The sequence below is a fragment of the Anastrepha ludens genome, chromosome 6 (genome assembly GCF_028408465.1).
Source record: "Anastrepha ludens isolate Willacy chromosome 6, idAnaLude1.1, whole genome shotgun sequence".
Classification (NCBI taxonomy): domain Eukaryota; kingdom Metazoa; phylum Arthropoda; class Insecta; order Diptera; family Tephritidae; genus Anastrepha; species Anastrepha ludens.
In genome coordinates, this window is record NC_071502.1 from 39982438 (window position 1) to 39988437 (window position 6000).

Here is a 6000-nt window from a genome sequence, read left to right on the forward strand (position 1 = left end):
TTGTGTTGTTTACAGTAACTTAAAAGATTCATCTCGGTCCAAAAATGGAATTAAATCGTGAACATTTTCGTGCGATTATTTTTTACAACTTTCGACGTGGATTAACTCAGCAACATTGCATGGATGAACTTAATTAATTTTTTGGCGATGAAGCTCCTTCAAGGACCAGTGTTTATCGATGGTATGGTGAATTCAATCGTGGTCGTAGTTCACTCCAAGACGAATTTCGTGAAGGTCGTCCAAAATCAGTTGTTGTTCCGAAAGCCATTGATGCTGTGCGCGAACTGATATTGCAAGCTCGTCATGTGACCTATCGCGAGATTGAGACAATCTTAGGCATTAGTAGGACCAGCATACATTCAATATTGCATAAGCATTCGACTGTCAAACAAATTTGTTCGCGTTGGATCCCACACAATTTGTCAATCGCTCAAAAAAAGGCTCGTGTCGATTGGTCGAAGGAAATGCTCAAAAAATACGATCGCAGGGCTTCGAAACACGTCTATGTCATCGTGACAGGTGATGAATCATGGATTTACGCGTATGAGCCCGAAACTAAACAGCAGTCGACTGTATGGGTGTTTCAAGTTGAGCCAAATCCAATAAAAGTTGTTCGCGCACGAAGCACTTCCAAGCAAATGGTCGCCTGTTTTTTAGGAAAAACTGGACATGTCGCAACCATTAGAACCATTAGAACAACGCAGAACAGTAAATTCTGAGTGGTACACAACCATTTGTTTGCCAGTTGTCTCCAAGAAATTAGGAAAACTAATCGCCAAAGACGGATCACTCTTCACCAAGACAATGCGAGCTCTCACACATCGGCTCAAACAACTGCATTTTTGAGCACCCAAAACATCGAATTAATGGGTCATCCGCCGTATAGTCCTGACTTGACACCGAATGACTTCTTTTTATTCCCGTACGTAAAAAACAAACTGAGAGGTCAACGTTTTTCGACACCTGAAGAAGCGGTTGCGGCATTCAGAATGCATGTTTTGGAGTTTTGGAGGTACCTCATTCAGAGTGACAAAAGTGCTTCGACAATTGGTTCAAACGCATGCAAAAGTGTATAGATCTTCATGGATAATATTTTGAAAAACAATAAAGTGATTTTCGATGAATAAAATTTTGTTTTGTTCTCTAATCCCGAAATATAAAAGCACCCCTCGCATCGTCTTGCCTTCGATCTTAATAACTTAAAATTTCACGTCCCACCCGATAAAAAGTTTTCGTGTAGTACCACACAGAGTCAGAGAATCTACTTACAGTATCCAATGGACTATTACAAAGCGAGATCCTTGCTCAGCTTGGGCTTCTGAATATATTGAATTGGACGTTGGGCTTCGTCGAATATCTGAGTGTTCGCATTTTCATCTCAACGATCATGCAAAAATACAATACAAAATTCCAACATCTGGAGGAAGCAGAAATTGCATATAATTTTCGCCATTGCATTTATAAATATTGATATATTGGTAGAGATTTGGAAGTCGCTGCTTTATGGCAATTTTATTGCTTTAAAAAATCGGGCTGATGCTGCCTCTTCCATCAACAGTAATAGCTATAGAGGTATAATTACCGTTTTCATATATACCAAAAACGAAGACTTGACCTTAAATGACATACCAGGCCTAGACGCAGGCTGCGTAATAACCTATATTTTAGGCAGTGCCAATTGGTCGTCTGAGAATGCAATATCACCCCCATTAAATTTTGTTTAATCCGATCTCCTAAAATACAAGGGTTGAAACTTTACGTTACTTGGTTTTTATAGAAGTATGAACTAAATATATTTTTTTTACAAAATTAGTGGTGTGTTTATAATTTTGCAACGGAGTGTATATGCGAAGAAATCTTAGATACACAAATTAATAGTGGCTAGGGCAAGTTTATTAGATATCAAGGCGAGCCGATTGGACGCTTGGATCTGCCACTTGACTCTTTTAAATTTTCAAATATTGATGACGAAGGAATATCGGTATTAAGTGGACCATTAAAGATAATTTGCTTGCCTTCAGCGGGTCAGAGACAAGAGTATAGTATAGTGGTGAGGTACGACTGTCGTAAGATTCGACTAAAATCAGACAGAAGGTGAAAGCGCTCTGCTTAAAAGGCCTCATATGCCCCAAGAACTTTCAGCAGCAGGGTTGTAAGGCTCATCAAGATCGATACCAGTAAGATCGTGTTTAAGGTGTACTGGAAAATGAGTCGGATCTAACAGCGTAAGGGTTGGTGAAAATAGTACTCTATCACCTCAGTAAGGAGGGTGACACCTCAACGAAATGGCTGATAGGCTATTGCTACAACCGCCTTCATCTTGTTAAGCCCTGGCAGGTCTTCAAGTACGTCCGATGCTATCTCATCATTAAGTTGGTGGTACTGGTTCATTTGAGAAACCCCTCACTTGTGTTTGTTGCTGGCTCTAAACGCAAGTTTCCATAAGGACTTATGTGAACCCTCGCATAGCCTCTTTGCATTTGCATAGATAACCACGGGAATAATTTTACGACAACTGTACATCAAGCGGTGATAGTGGTTTGAAGCGGAGACCTGAGAAACAAGAATGGAATCTAAACAGCAACAACAAAAACAGGAAAAGGCAGACAAAAGAAGGTGGGCAAACAAAGCATGTTCAAAAGAAGCAACGGAGTTCTGCGATTTTCGGTCCTAAGCAAGCATGAACCTTCAAAAAAAAAAAAAACAAAGGAGACGACGGAGGCTCCCGAAGAATGGCTCAGCAAGACAGCAGAAGAGACTAAAATAGAAATACCAAAGAAGCCAACACAGTCGTGTTCTCGCGTTTCTCCAAAGCAAGAGTGCATACAAGAAACGAGAACCGCCGAAGAAAAATTTCTTATAAAATGTAGAAGGGCGATACATAAAATGAAGCTTGTGTCATTCAGCATGCACATAAAGGACGGAGTTTCGGAACTAGAGGAATTGTTTGACGTAATTGGCAGCTACCGACGAAATTGGATGACTTTAGGAAAATAAATAAAAAATGAGGAAGGTATTTTAAGATTCCGTGAAATACGTTTTCTTCTTATACTAAATTTTTTTCAGTTTTATTTTCTCTTTAAAAATTAGTTCACATGTAAACCACCCTTTATATTTGCATTCATACAAATGTCAATTCGGACAAGCATTCATTTACTAAAGTCATCATCTTCATCCTTTACAATCCCCGCTGGCTAGCAACATACTTGAATATCTCTGGCGTCAAATGCAATTACATGCGTCATTTGAGAGCAGCCAGCTTCTGTAGCAGCTGCCAATCGACGTCTATATGTCGTCAGTCCACATTCTGTTATGTCACTAATAAAGCACTCACATGCTCGTATATGTGTAAGTGTATGTATGCAGGGTCAAGTCTCAAAGTTACATATGTGCCTTATACACATACAGCTGTATCTACATGCAAACATACAAATATAACGAAGTGTATGGTATGGCTGTAGGTAGTAGTGAAAGGAATAAAGAGACGAAGGGAAAGGCTTTACGCATTTACGAGATGATTAGCTGCAGAGTGACTGAATGGACTAACGGAATTGTAAATTGAAATGATTGCAGACACAAATATTTAAAACAAAAAAGGCGTATGAAATGCAACATAAGCATGTGGATGGGCAGTTGTGCTGTCAGTTGGAAGAGCTTTTAAGATAAATGGTGATAAATGATAGATTTGAAGGATAATTTTTCTTTTTTCTACATTGTTTCTTTTTTTCTTTATGTTAATAAGTCAAAATGCTTTAATTTAGTTGTACATGTAGCCCACTCTGGTTTGATTTATGTGTAAAAATTGTATAATTTCGTTATCTTGAAATAGTCCTGTAGAAATATATGAAAAAATGGGAGTTTTGGTATGAAGGGCGGAACATTAATTAAAAAAAAAAACTAACTTAAATACTGAAAGAACAAACAAGTGGAGTTAAGCAGAAGCATATCCAGGATTCCTACATTCCTGTACTAACATCTGTATTCCTATTTATATCAGTATTTCAAAAACTAGATATTCATAAAGTAATTCGGGAATTTTTTTTATACTTCAACATAGTGCTACACATCATTTGCGAGGTGTGCATGCCGTGAGACTTGGTGTGATTTTTGCGTCAGCTGTATGGAGAATGAGGTGGAACCATCTCAGCACTTTCTCCTAAGCTGCTTTGCTTTCGTGGAACTAAGAGGCAGACACCTCTCACTTCTTTCCTACGCCTGCTGATATCGTTGGTCTTGATATCAAACAGCTGATGAACTTCATCGGCAGTATATAGTGGTTAACACAACCGTAAGTCAGTCATCGGTTGTAACCCACAAACACTGAACCCCCCTCCTTCACCCGACTCTCTCTTCCTCTCCATCCTTTCGGCCTATCGGTTTGCTTCACCTTATTTCCCTTGCAGTGGTATCACAAAGGATGAATTTGAATTCTTCGTCCAAATATGCCCACTCTCTGGGCAACCATTCCAATAGGTGAAAATAGGTGAACGACTCGCTGCTCCAATTTGCAATGCCCGTCTTGATGTTGTTCTATAAATAGAGGGACCTTACAGCTTTCTGCTAATCCTTGGTAACACATAGTTTTATGAAAAATGAGATTTTTATGAGATTTTTCTGACAGCAATGAGCTCGTATGCACTACTTTTCCATACAATTTTTTCAATTACTTTTTTTCTTCTAAAGTTTTATTGCTTTCTCCTAAGATTAGGTATGTTTATCTTGGGTAGAGTGGTTATCATCCGGCACATTTAGGCCTGAATAGTCCTGACACCACTGGAGCTCTTCCTTTACCCTTCTGAGTCTTCTCTGAACTAACCTGTCGATTTAATAAATTTGGTTAATTTCGGGAACTCTATTTGAGACACCTGTTCAAGAAAGGCGAATGCAAGCATGGAAAGTTTTTTTCTGTATAGAGCAATGCAGGTACACAAGAGGTCTTCCACGGTTTCCTCTTCTTCAATATGTTAACAGTTTCGAAGAAAGTTATTATGTGGGTTGCCTTCCAATCAGACAATGTCCTCTTAGTCTATCAAATTTCTCATATCCTGCCTCCTAAGTAGCGATTTTGTGCGGTCGTAGTACCATTCTGACCAATTTTGCCTTCTTATTTGGCAAAAAGGTGATTACCCAAGATACTACGCTTTAAGGAAGTTTTTTTTCTGTTGCTTAATTTTTCAAAACAGGTCTGTTTAATCATAAGAAAGAGTACTTTCATAAAAAAATAATTGCGTTTTGGATAACCAGCTAATAGAATAATTTTTAATTTGGCAAGATGCGAATATATTTCAGTTATATTATTTAAAAAAATGCCACAATTATTTTGATAATTGTCACTTTCAGCGAAACATGCCCCATTTTTTGACTTCTGAGATTATACGCCGTCTAACTCGAAAATGTTTATATCCCACTCTGCGTTAAATAACTCTAACACGGAGACTTATCGACAAGTTTTGCCGATTTATTTGTTTTTCGTTTAATTTTAATTATTTTTTAATGAAAATATAGCTCATTCTTTTCAAAAAGTCATTAATATCCAAGTCTCAAACTTTGTACAAATTAAAAAGAACGCAAAAAATTCTCATAAAAAGCTCTATTTTTTAGAAATTTTTTTAAAAAGATTTCAGGTAAATAGTTTTATAGCCCATTGAATTTTAGTTCAACAAAGTGCAATTTTAAGGTCACTCAGAAATCTCATTGATTTTTGGCAATTTTATTGCGGAGATGTTGGGCGTTTTCCTCAATATATAAGTAGTTACATTATGATCCCACTTATGCCTATACGTTATGTTAACTCTCATTTACTTGCTATCAACTCTACTAACATTCTGTATAACACTCACACTCACTCAGTAGAAGACTCATTATTTGCATACATTGGTTTCCTAATGCTAATAATCAACTTTTTACTCATCTCTGTTTATTTCATGTTATTGTATTTTATTTATATTTTCTTCTGTTAATGTTATTTTTACTAATGTTTATTTTTACTCACATATGTAC